Below are 13,905 nucleotides of genomic sequence, written 5' to 3' on the forward strand. Positions count from 1 at the left end.
TCTTCTTAAAATTCCGAATAATAATAATAATAATAAATTCTACCAATGTCATGACTAAATAAATTAGGATGAGAGGAAAAAAAAGATTAATGATCAATAAGAAAGAAATAGTGGAAAATAAGACAAATAGATCTAAGTAGGAGAAGAGGTATTGAAGGAGTATTCCAGGACGTACGGTGCCACTTGAGGGTTCAATTAAGAGCAATACTTCTAATACTTTCTGAACCGCTTTAAAAATTCAACAAACTCTCTAAGTTGTAAGAAAGAAATCACCCGAAATGAAGAGATGGAAAAAAGGGGATCCATTTGAGGTTATCATAAACCTGGGGTTCCATCTGAGAAATAGTTATGAACAATAGCAATCCATCAAGCAAAAAAGCTCCACATCTAATCACCCATGCCTTCCAACAAAATGCTAATTAAATACATAATGAAGGAAGTTATATGAGAAGTTCTCACATCAATGCATTTATCCAATCACCCTCGCCTTCCAACAAAATGACAAATACATTTACAAAGGAAGCCATATGCAAAGTTCTCACTACAATGCATTTATACAAACCCAAAATTAAGAACGGAAGTAAAACCCCAAAATAGTAAGAGAGTCATCAACTAAGAGTGATGCTTTTAATGTTGAACAATATTTTTAAAAAATTGGTATGTACTTCCATGAGAAATCACAACACCAGGGGTTGAGCCTCCTAACTCAGCTGGTAAAGACTGTCTTACACCATGAGGTCAGGGGTTCCCGATCCCAGCTTACGTACCAAAAGGGCAAAAAAGCTAATATGTTAGTGCAAACCTAAAATACTGGCAAAACAAACTGAGAAGGTCATTATCAAATATCTTAGTGTGTACATCAATACCCTATGCATATACCTTTGTTGTAAATGCTGGAATTAGATTTGACAAAAGTTCTACCAACTCCTGGCTTATTTGTAAAAGCTACAGTAAGATAAGGAATTTAGATAGATGCAGCCATTCTTGTGTTCACAAAACAAAAGTGCCAAAATCAATAACCATATATATCTTGTTGGATGACAGAATTAAAGTCATTGACCCAACAACAGATAAGAAGAAAATTGGACATCTTTAGCATATAAAAGAGATGCCGAAAGCAGTAAAGGTTATGCAAAAATAAAGTAACAGGTAATCTTCAAAGGAATGTGAAAGCATGTCCCAAGATGACCTACAATATCTGTCAAAGGAATATATGTTGGATGAACAGGAAAAAATAGATTGAAAGTTCAGAAAATATGACCATCCATACTGTTGAATTGTTGCTCACCTAAAGAGAAAATTAGCATAATAGTGGTATTCGTTATCTATGTAGGTTTGGTGTAAAAAATATATGGATAAAAAGAACTTGATAGCAGATAAAAGGTCTAAATAATAGAAAAAGCTAACATATAAAAGAGATGCCGAAATCAGCAAAGGATTATGCAAAAATAAAGTAACAAGTAATATTCAAAGAAATGTGAAAGCATGTCCCAACACAACCATCGATATCTGTCAAAGGAATATATGTTGGGCTAACAGAAAAATATGGATCTAAAGTTCAGAAAATATGACCATGGATACTATTGAATTGTTGCTTACCTAAAGAGAAAATTAGCATAATAGTGGTATCCGTTATCTATGTAGGTTTAGTGTAAAAAAATATATGGATAAAAAGAACTTGATCGTAGTAAAAGGACTAAATAATAGCCAAAACTATTTTAAGTCGTGTAGTTGTAGGATTTATTTATTTCTAGAAATGCAAATATAATCATCGGTATGTGTTTTGGAGATGTGCTGTTGAACCTAAGCATATATACCTCGGAAATCTACAGGAAAGGGAAATCCGACTCCCCATTCATCTTTGGCCAACCAGATGTTTGAAAAAAATTTGTTCGGGCATTTATAAGTAATAAGCCCCTCAAATATGAAAGAAGAGAATCCTAGAGAACTATGGATCTACTGCGATGAATGGGGCAACAAGAAAAATATAAAATAAATAAATAAACATTGTATTAAAACTGTTAAAAAGGAAAACTAAAGCTTATAGTACTCTACAGTACCCCTCAGATCTTGATGGACTCAGATCTGGTGATCTAAACTGTCCATCAAGATCTGTAAATAAACTATTGAAGAATTCTGTTTAATGGGATTTCAAGGATTGGGGGTAGATTTTGGAATAGTTTTGACCAAATGTAAGGCCAACCAATAATCAACTAATTAGATATTATCAGATTTCATCAGTGGCCCTAGTTATCTAAAAGGGACCAGAGGTCAAAACTATTCAGCAAACCAAGAGATAATTCAAAGGAAAGAAACAAAAACTAAATGGCCCTAGATATCTATATTTCATGGTCAGAGGATTGGTTTCCAATTGGAGAAGCAAAGGCGATGGTATTGTGTAAAGAAACCAACTACTGTGGACTACACACAGGTTGGCAACCGTATGATATGGATATTACTTGCATAGTAAATATCAATTCCTTCCTATTGATGCCATCTTACTGATAAATGGAAGGCCTTGACTAACTTATAAGGGCTCTTAAAAAAATCCAAAACCTAGCTGATGGTTTTTCCTCATATTACCTTTTTAAAAAAAATAGCTTTTCCTCATATTACCTACTCTAGGAATAAATCCAAGGAAGGCATAATTGCAGTCCACCTTAATCAGAGGGACTTGAAAAGAAACCGTCCACTTTTAAAAAACCATAGCTACAAATTAATTGGAGAATATTACGCAGTAACAATCATATTGACCTTGGAATCCAAAAAATAAATTTAAAAAACAGAAGAAATACATGAGAATTTCAAAGAATAGACACCATAGAAGATAACAATTAACAAATGAAGCAGAGATGCAAAATCGTGACACCCATCTTCCCTCTTACTTGTTATTCTCAAGAACACATTAATCTGTAGGCAAAAAGGAAACTAAATAAACAAAAATTGATCACACAAAGAAGACAATAATAAACCTAGAGCTCTCCCCATCTGCCCCAACACTTTCTTGGCCAGCTTAGCTTTTCTAACTCTTAATAATTAACAACCTAAGGCCTTGCTGCAATGGGAAGAGAATAAATTAGTACAAAGAATCTTAAGTGAAAGTTAATTAAAAAACATAAGTTCATCTGCACAGATTGCATCTATTTGGAAGAGGAAGAAATGAAGAAAGACCGTAATATTCTTGGGCAGCTCTCCCATGGGTGACATTCATATTCAACTTGAAACCTTAAAAGTAACCCAAGAAAAAAACAATAAAAAAGTACATGAGAATTTCAAAGAATATATGCAATAGAAGGTAACTCTTCAAACTTACAGGAAAATGAGATGCAAAATCGTGAAACCTATTTTCCCCCTATTTGTTATTCTCAAGTACATATTAATCTGTTGCAAAAAATAAAAAAATTTATAAATAAATTGAATCCACAAAAAAGACAATAATGAAATGTAAAAGAATTCAACCAAATTTATTGTAAAAGATTACCTTGGGACAATCTTGAAAGGCCTGTGTTTTTATCAACATCTTCTGCTTACCTGTTCTAAAAACCAAAGAATATAGATAACCCCTATTTTCAAGAGCTAAGGTTTTGGTTGACATTCATACCCATTGATGAAGAAGAAACCCCTGTTTTAAATTGAAAGAACTCTGCAGTTTGAAGAGAAATAGATTAAAAGCAAAATATACATGAAAATTAAGGGATTTTGAGAAAGGATTCTGGAGAGAAAACAAAGGTCAGAGAGAGAGAGAGAGAGAGCTTTGGGTACAGAGAGGGAAAACATGGAAAGAGGCACGGAGAGGGGCGTGAGACGTGGTGAGAGGAAAGAGAGATGTGGAGAGAGACGAAGAAGTGGCAAAGAGACGCCATTAAAAGCCGGGTTGGGGAATCTGTGATAGAAAAGGATCCACCATTAAAACTTCAACAAAGAAAGAGAAAGAGAAAGAGACAGAAAGATGGAAGAGATGGGACACGTCTTCAGTTACGTAGAGCAGGGGAAAAAACTCTCCTAAATATCTCTGACATAGATATGTGTAAAGGCAGGTCTTTTCTCTTCTAAGATGGAGATGATGGGGGGCACGTGGGAGAAAGAGAGTGGGTAAGATGCGTTAAAAAGAGAGCCTCGAAGGGACGATAAATCAGAGATGGAAATATCCGCGGGGGGGCGGGCGGGCGGGCTAGGTAAGTTAATCAAAAACCTTATGAATAGAAATTTTTCAGGGCTTAAGAGTAAAATCCCATGAGGGAGAATGCCGGAGAAAAATCGAGAGATTAAAATTCTCTTTTTCCTCTTCCTCTGTATATATATATATATATATATATATATATATGAGAAAACGGTTCCTACACATATGTGTAGAGAGTTCTCTACATACTAGCTTAAAATACAATAGGGGCCCACATTGTTTGGGTGATCCAAGCCATTCATTTTAAAGGCCCTCACATAGATAGGGTGTCTACAAAAAATCAGATCCATAGGATCATCCCAACCCTACGATTTGTGGAGGTAAAATGGATGTCTTAAACCTTCACAAATTAGTCCATTTTTTGCCTCCACATTTTTTATGGACACCCTATCTATGAGAGGGCCTTAAAAATGAATGGTTTGGATCACCCAAATAATGTGGCCCCCACTGTATTTTAAATATATATATATATATACAGAGAGAGAGAGAGAGAGAGAGAGAAAACGGTTCCTACACATATGTGTAGATAAGTTATCTACACACTAGCTTAAATACAGTGGGGGCCACATTATTTGGGTGATCCAAACCATTCATTTTTAAGGCCCTCTCATAGATAGGGTGTCCATAAAAAATCAGATCCATAGGATCATCCTAACCATTCGAACTGTGGAGGCAAAAAATGGACTAATTTGTGAAGGTTTAAAGACATCCATTTTACCTCCACAAATCGTAGGGTTGGGATGATCCTATGGATCTGATTTTTTGTAGACACCCTATCTATGTGAGGGCCTTTAAAATGGATGGCTTGGATCACCCAAACAATGTGGGGCCCCACTCTATTTTAAGCTAGTGTGTAGAGAACTCTCTACACATATGTGTAGGAACCGTTCTCTCATATATATATATATATATATATGAGGAAAGTGTCTCTAGTCTCTCCCCTAGATAAGCTTATCTACTCCTCCCTTTAAAAAAACACAGTGGGCCCACGCTGTTTGGATGATCCAAAGCATTCATTTGATAGGTCCTAACATAGATAGGGGGTGCCCAAAAAATTAGCACCAAAGGGTCATCCTAGAACTTCGTTTTGTGGGGCACACCGTGTCCAAAATGGACGCATATAAACGTGGACGTTTATAAACGTGGACGTTTATATGTGTCCATTCTGGGTACCACAAGGCACCACAAAACGAAGTTCTAGGATGACCCTTTGGTGCTGACTTTTTGGGCACACCCTATCTATGTTAGGACCTATCCAATGAATGCTTTGGATCGTTCAAACAGCGTGGGCCCACTGTGTTTTTTTAAAGGGAGGAGTAGATAAGCTTATCTAGGGGAGAGACTAGAGACACTTTCCTCTATATATATATATATATATATATATATATATATATATATATATATATATATATATATATATATATATATAAGGAATGATAGATGCAAGGGAGCCCTTGCATAAAGAGCTAAAAAAGGGCCCTTGATTGGTTCCACGTCATTGAGTGTAACCGTTTAAAATCAATTGAAAACGTAAATTTGGTTACACTTAATGACGGGAAAATGATTGTGAGGTTGAAGCTCATATAGCTTATATGAGCTTGAGGGCCCAAACACATGTGGGCCAACATTGTTAGGATGATCCAAAGCATTCATTTGAGAGGCCCTTACATAGATAGGGTGTGTACAAAAAATCAGCTCCATAGGATCATCCTAACCCATCCAAAAGTGGAGGGCAAAAATGGACAGACATTGTTTGCCACAAATCTGCCCATTTTTGCCCTCCACTTTTGGAGGGGTTAGGATGATCCAATGAAGCTGATTTTTGGTACACACCGTATCTATGATGGGGCCTTGCAAATGAATGGTTTGGATCACCACAAAAAAATGTGAGACCTATGTGTTTGGGCCCTCAAGCTCATATAAGCTATATGAGCTTCAAGCTCACAATCATTTTCCTCTCTCTCTCACACACACACACACACTAGTAAAAAACCCCGTGCGATGCACGGGCCGACAAAGAACTGTACGGACCACATCATAGGTTGATCCAAACTGAGGTCGAGAAATAAATGTGAATGAATTTTTTTTAAATTAAAAGCAATTTGATTTAAAGTTTATGTCAACTTTTGATATTTTTTTTATAAATTAAAAGCACTTTGATTTGAAATTTATGTCAACTTTTGATTTTTTTTACTTTATATTAATTTAGTAATTGTTATAAAACCACCATCCTTTGCCCCCTCTAGAGCAAATTCCTGGCTTCGTCCCTGATCGCAACTTACCAAATTAGTAAAGAAACATGGATTTAAAGAAAGAAAAAATGGGTTACATAATCGAAAAGAAACAAATAGGGCAGAAGATAGCATTGTCAATTTTGAACATGCCAATTGTGTACATAAAGCTTGAGTGAGAGGAAATATATTTTACATGAAAAAAGAGAAGCTTGAAGTATTCAACATTTGGTGGTCTTTCCAGGGTCAGCAAAAGAATTAATTCCACAATTTGATTGATTCATAGTGGTCATAGCCAATTTGACACCAGGCTCAACCAAGATAAAAAAGATTACATCATAAAAATAGCATTCCAGTCATGATACAGAGAGAACAGTTGTGATCTGAACATCTGTTTAAGGTTATTCCAAACTATTGATAAAGGGTTGACATGGCTGAATAATTGTTTAGAACTAGTCGATGAGAACTGATATAAGCATCAAATAATGAAAGGATTTTTGTAGGTTCGTTCTTTATGATTACAGATGCTTTAAGAATTATTATTATTGTGTAGCCATTTCTTGGTTAAAAACATATCCATTGCATATAAGAACCAATGAAATGGAGCATAAAACATTGATTTTAAGATGCCTATACTTTGCGATTAAGAAGATGGACGATTCCTCCTTGGTGAGATTTCTCAGCTATTACACGACATTACTATCCCTTCATTAAATTACTGTTCTATATGTGAAAAAGATTAATAAAGATCACTAAAAGCTAAGATAAGATGCAGTCACTTGCAAGCAAGACAACTTTTGAATGGAAGAAATGATCCAGAATCCAGATTTGTCAAGAACAAATGTGTAGAAGATGTGATCTGTCTCGCTTTGGAACCTGACGATCATGGGTTAAAATCGGACAAAGAATCAAATTTTCAACTAAACAACGAAGAGACAAATAACATGGTAAAAGACATGAAGAAAGAACCAGTTTTCATGTTTTCATGTGCAGAGAGAATGAGAGAAACTGTAACCATAAAAGAGAAGACAACCTTTGTAGATCCACAAATGCAGAAGTTTTTTTATTTTTTATTTTTGGATGGGTAAGCTGGGATTTAACCTCTGACGTTAAGGTCAAAGAACAAAGCCTTGACGAATTGAGCAAGAGGCTTAATCCCTCAATAATCATAATTCATAAGCTGAATCTAAATGAACGAATTAGATGTTAGAAGTTTCTATATTGGAAACTTGTTAAACCTTGTATATGGCCTTGCCTTAAGGCAACTCATAGCTTTGGAAACTAATCACCTAAGTTTGGGAATGTTTTTGGGCTAAAAATATGCACTAAAAGTCTTGCTAATATTGGCCCAAAGAAGCCAAACGAATTTGCTGTTTTTAGAAGTATTATGGGAGCTTCATAGCCTATAAATCTTGACTCTTGGTCCCTCCTCCTCTCACCATTAAGTGTTCCTTCTCTTTCTTGAGAAAACACATCAAAGGAGAGGTTTCCCATAAGCCTAGTGATGAGGATGAGGAGGAGAAGATCAAGGGGCGTTTCCAAGTCATCATCGTGCTCGGAAAAGTACAAAGGCTTCATCGAATTTCAAGCTTCAAAGCAGCGGTCACGGTGAAAGGTACTTCTAACCCATCGCGTTATAATAGAGTTTTTCTTTGATTTGAATGCCCAAGATCCAAAGGGATCACTAAAGTTAATGTTTAGAATAACATTTGGTATCAAAGCAGGGTTGCCGGCATTCGAATCAAAAGAAAACTTGGAATTTTGGATGAAATATCTTATTTTACACCTCGCTGGAAATGTGATTACGTCCGACGACAAGCAAAATTTTCCGGCAAGTGGCCTGTAAGGTTGTGTTCCCCTCCGACCAAGCAACATTCCCCTACCGTATCATTAAAAATTGACAGTCAGATTGTGTGATATGTGCTTCCAAATATTAATGGCATATTCAATAATTTTATTGAAAGCTACTTGTTTAAGGAAGTCTCGTGGAGAACACGACTGAAACTTTAATACTAATAAGGGATATGCTAGCCACCTTCTCCAAAAGCTATTTTGCATGCAGTTTTGCATATGATAAAAGCATGTCAGTTGAATTAAAGGAACAAGACAAAGCTTGCCAAAAGGGCAAGATAAAGATTTATTATTTTCACCCCACTATCTTACTTGGGGCAGCCCCTCTAGTGTATTTATAGTTCTCTATTAACATTACAAGGGGTCATTTTACATAACAAAGGGTGGTTCAGGCAAGTAAATGGGGATGAGTTTATTATTACTAATAAAAGAAAGTCTGTGGTGCGGCGACGCCGCGTGCGTCACTGTGACACGCGCGTCACACTGAATACGTCAAGTTTGTGTATTTTAAAATAAAATAAAAAATACACAGAACCGATTTTGGGCCTAAACCGATTCGACCATTTTCCGGCCGGTTCATGGCGAACTGAGATAGGTTCTGGTACCCACTAGGTCCCCTCTAACTTGGGTAAAACTTTCAGGGGCATCACCTTCAGTTTTCTATGAAATCAAAACTTTAGGGCATATTTGGATTTCTCACAACAAGCCTTTTGGACCTATTTTTGGAAAAACTTTTACAAGATAGGACCGTTTCCTAAGGTTTTCCGACGTTCCGGATCCATTGGTATATTATGTTTTGAAGCCATATGAGGATCGGATCGTATAGCTCATGTGTTAAACTACTTGTATGCCTTCCTTTGTGAGTAGTTTTTGGACACCTTAAAGTTCCAGTTTTCATTTTCTCACAACTAATACTTGTTTGGTCTTACTTAGATGCATTAGTTGCACAAAATGTCTTTTTGTGATATGCATGTCTAGTTTATTTTTATGCATCCAAACACATATTGTGGATGTTTTATATGCCCTACTTGATCTTTTAACCCTTTTGATTCCTCGATCTTAAGGTTTTAAGGCATACTATTAATTGGGTACATCTTATTTTTATTATTGGATATGAATCTAATATGAAGATATGCTTTCAGGCTCCTTTTAATAACCAACTATACTTTTACGTGTCTTGTGTTTGGATTTAATATGATTACTTTGAAATAATTGTGCATGCTTAGTGAATGACCTTTGGATTCATGCAACAAAGTTTCCAAATGATTCCTAATAATTTTGAAGCACAAATTAAGAGCCTATCTGTGAACACACACTAATGGATTGAAATCTTGTGAGTTGCGTTATTGGTTGGTCGTAGATAATTAATCATCATTATTGCACTTGTATCTATTTAGTTTTCCTTGTGCATCCAACTATGGTTTTTGCATGCTCATTATTCACATAAAAGTTTTTTTTCTTGTGCCTATAAGTACATGATTCTTTGGATTCAGGCAACAAAGTTTCCAAAGGATCCCTATTGGTTGTGAGGCACATATTGAGAGGCTTACATATGTGAGAGTTTGTAATCTTGAAAAATTACGTAAGGGCTTTCATCGGCCCAACGGAAAGTCATTGCTCTTATGTAATTTTGTGTATGTGATTGCAAAATTTCAGAATTGTGGCCCTTAAGCATGTGATTGAGATGTTGTAAGATAAATACTTTGATGGATCTTCTCTTCTATGGCCAACTTTAATGATGTAATCTCCTTAAATTATTGTGTGGGTGTATATTACAATCTATTTTATGAGGTCATGTTCAACATGCTACCACCCAAGCATGAAAAGGTTTAACCCAATCAGGAATGCTTGTCCGGGTTGTTTGAGTGGTATGAGGATGTTGAAAATGAATAATCGGGCTTGGAATTCTATTTTGCCCAAAGGTGATGGAATTCCTAGTGCTAGGTTGTTCATTTTCACTTGTCTCGTGGCGAGAACCCACTGTGTGTCATGGTTCGGCCCAATAGAAGGGCCACGATAGCATGACGGGTGTCTCGACAAGATCACATAAGGATATTTTGAGTGATCTTGTAAAGATCTAAAAAATCATGGAATAATAGGTGTTAAAAGTAGTGAGCTTATTAGGAAATTTGGGTCCATGACATTGAACTCTAAAATGTGTCTATTTAGGTTACCTGATTGTCGGACATTGGTTGAAGAAAACTTTAGTAAGTAATATAACAGATTGAAAAAGTTCCAAGCTACATGGATAGACTACACATTACTAAAAGACAAGCCCATTGAATTCACATATGAAGAAAATTTGTGAATAGTGGGAGTGCATTAATAGTATTAGTCCAAGAACTTCATTTTTGTCTGCAATCTGAGATACTTGTTCTGACTCGGAATGCAAAGGAGGTTATGAATGTAGCCAATGAACTTTTCAGATGGTCGTTTAATACACTTGTGAGTACCCTTAAGATAAGATTGGATAACCCTAAAGTGAGTTGACCAAAGAAGTCTTTATGAGCATACCTTGAAGTCATGGAATTTACACTTGAAATCCCTTATGAATTATGTGTCAATAGGAAACCGATGTTAAGGTATTTGCACTTACGAGGATTTATTGGCTGAGACTAAAGCCTATAATCTCCAAACTAGGAAAGTTGGACCCTAAGATAAGTTGTTGCTATTTAAGTGGTTATCATAATAACTTTAATGGTTTTTGGTTTTCTTGTCCTAGATATAGTACCTATATCTTAGAGATTAGATATTCCGGGGTTGGAATAATGACAACCTTAGTGGGAGTGCCTCGATCCGACCTCTTCCCATCCAGCCATAATGGGTAATCAGTTGGCTCAGTAGCTTGACGCTATGAAGGACGAGCTGCTCTCAATATAAAGGAACCAAATTTGGAAACTCAGCGAGTTGCCAAATGGAGTCAAGCCAGTTGGCTATAAATGGATTTTTTAAGACTGATGTTTGACTCCAAGGATGACATTGAGATGCATAAAGACTGATTGCAAAAGGCTACACTCAGAGGGGAGGGATACAATATAAAAAGATTTTCTCTCTAGTTTCAAAGAAAGGCTCTTTATGTATAGTCATGGTTTTTGTGACTCATTTTGTTCTGGAGTTGCACGAGGTGTCTCGGCAGCGGTACTGAAAGTTTTCACATATTAATAATATGATTTGGGTTCAATAAAGATGTCATGGATAAATGAATATATCTTAGGGACAGTGTGAGTAATACCATCTTTTTGGTATTTGTGGGTTGATGGTGTACTACTCTCTAGTAGTATCATCTTGTCCATGTTGCATTGAGACTAAGGAAGCGCAGGCTCTATGACTGAGTAATTCTTCTGCCCAAAGGTGATGAATTACTCTAGTGCCATGTTGACTATGTCTTGAAAGGAAACTAGGTATAAAGAATCTAAGTAGAACATTTTAGTCCATGTTCACCTAGTTAGGGCTCAAGGATTACTGAGATTATCTCAGAAATCCTATAGTCAGAAGGTCCTTAAATTATCAGCATGGATAAGTTCCCCACTAGTGGTTCCTCTTGTGGTTAGTGATGATATATTCAATTAACTTGTAGGTTCTAGGATCGAACAGGAGCAGACAAAGAGAATCCCATATAGTTTCGCAATTGGGAATCTCATAAATGATTGAGTTTGAACATGTTTCTGCATAACCTATGTGGTGGGCCAGGTTAGAGGGTATGGATATGATCCTATGAATGGATCACTATGAAGGTGTCAAGAAGGTTATGTGTTGTCTGTAATGGACTGAAGGCTCACATACAGTAGATCAGATGACCTTCAGGAAATTGGTTGATCTGATTCTGACTTTGTAATTGTCGGACACCTAAAGTTCTGCTTAAGGATATTTTGGCAGAAATTATTGAATCTTCGAAGAACGTAAGATATACACCATTGGTTGCTTCCACCTTGGGTTTGGAATTCATGGTGTATTACAAGGCTTTAAAGTTGTGGAATTTTGACTCTGGGTGTTACCTTGTTGATGATTAACAAATTACTAAGAATGTGTTGTTATAATTCTGTGGTGGTTTTACTTTTCCAAGAACGACAAATAAATTAAGGAGTCAATGTGTTGACATATTGTCGTGAGGAAGATAATTCCGGATCAGTTAATGTCTATTGAGTACATAAGTACCGCACTTATATTAGTAGATCCGATAACGAAAGGCTTACCATTTGAGGACATCAATGACTATAAAGCACGCATAAAGTTGGTGGGTAAGGCCGATTACATTGATTAGTGGGAGCCTGCATAAAGGTTATACACATTGTAATGTAATCACTTTTGAGTTTTGATCCTGATAAATAAAGTTGTTTGCTGCTCCATTATTTGTTTGTGCACATTGAATGGATGATTTGAAGAAGCAGAATGTCAGTAATGACACAAAGTGGACCATAGTTCATTCATGTTGGTGAGTTTGCTAGCTTTGTGACCATGGGGAGGTCATTGGATAAAGTGATAGTCCAATGATTACATGATCCGTTGTTAGTATGCTTATTGAACGGAATGTAAAGAAAGTTATGGTGATTGTTTAATATCATTTGGGTGACAAAGAGTTTAAAGCTTATGCAGGCCAAGTGGGAGACTGTTACAAGTTTCTATATTGGAAACTTGCTAAACCTTGTATATGACCTTGCATTAAGGCAACTCATAGCCTTGGAAACTAATAACCTAAGTTTGGGAATGTTTTTGGGCTAAAAATATGCACTAAAAGTTTTGCTAATATTGGCCCAAAGAAGCCAAACGAATTTGCTGCTTTTAGAAGTATTATGGAGCTTCATAGCCTATAAATCTAGACTCTTGGTCCCTCCTCCTCTCACCATTAAGTGTTCCTTCTCTTTCTTGAGAAAACATATCAAAGGAGAGGTTTCCCATAAGCCTAGTGATGGGGATGAGGAGGAGAAGATCAAGGGGCGTTTTCGAGTCATCATCGTGCTCGGAAAAGTACAAAGGCTTCGTCGGATTTCAAGCTTCAAAGCGGCGGTCATGGTGAAAGGTACTTCTAACCCATGTCGTTAGAATAGAGATTTTCTTTGATTTGAATGCCCAAGATCCAAAGGGATCACTAAAGTTAATGTTTAGAATAAGATCAGATACTAAGTAAAACCCCTAAAAAGAGAATAGGAAACCCAAAAAACTGGTAAAAGAGAATCCAAAAATCCAGTCAATTTACAAATGTCAAGAGAACATCCATAGCAAGGGATAATAGACAAATGGTTTGGATCAATGAACAAATAGGCCCACGTTGCACTTCTAGTCACTCTTTTTTTATCGCACAATGTAAGAACTGATCAAAAAAAAAAAAAAGAACCATTCAACATTAATCATGAAAGTTAGCAAAATTGTAATGCATTAATTTTGATACTAAAATTACAGACATGGTAACAAACCACAATTGAATTTGCTTACAGAAGTTGGTCATAGAAAAAAAAAATTAAATTCCATTATGAAACCCAAATAAGAATTAAAATACAGAGTGCATTGCTTTTAGTTTAGAGAAACAATTACTAACCCTTCAGTTGAAGCCCATCAATGCATTGCTGGCTTGATAAGGTGCTTGTGGAGATAATTTTTTTGCGCATGGACGATTTTACACTTCCAAATAGGATACTATTCATTTGA

The 13,905-nt window shown here is 36.1% G+C and overlaps 1 long non-coding RNA gene across 5 annotated transcripts; it reads right to left on the minus strand.

Moving 5' to 3' along the window:
* Positions 1–386: 386 nt before the first annotated feature.
* LOC143857379 (uncharacterized) lies at positions 387–4,075 on the minus strand. 5 transcript variants are annotated; one of them, XR_013238641.1, is made up of 5 exons: positions 3,482–4,075; positions 3,314–3,381; positions 3,172–3,225; positions 2,973–3,055; positions 387–945 (listed from the first exon to the last, which is right to left on the minus strand). It is a non-coding gene; the product is annotated as an uncharacterized LOC143857379 (long non-coding RNA). The 5 variants fall into 5 exon arrangements; XR_013238644.1 differs by lacking the exons at positions 2,973–3,055; positions 3,172–3,225 and having other exon boundaries at positions 387–758; positions 880–945; XR_013238642.1 differs by having other exon boundaries at positions 387–758; positions 880–945; positions 2,973–3,381.
* Positions 4,076–13,905: the final 9,830 nt, after the last annotated feature.

Source organism: Tasmannia lanceolata, unplaced genomic scaffold (genome assembly GCF_043159265.1).
Source record: "Tasmannia lanceolata isolate RefF3 unplaced genomic scaffold, GAP_Taslan_0.1 ptg000024l, whole genome shotgun sequence".
NCBI lineage: Eukaryota > Viridiplantae > Streptophyta > Magnoliopsida > Canellales > Winteraceae > Tasmannia > Tasmannia lanceolata.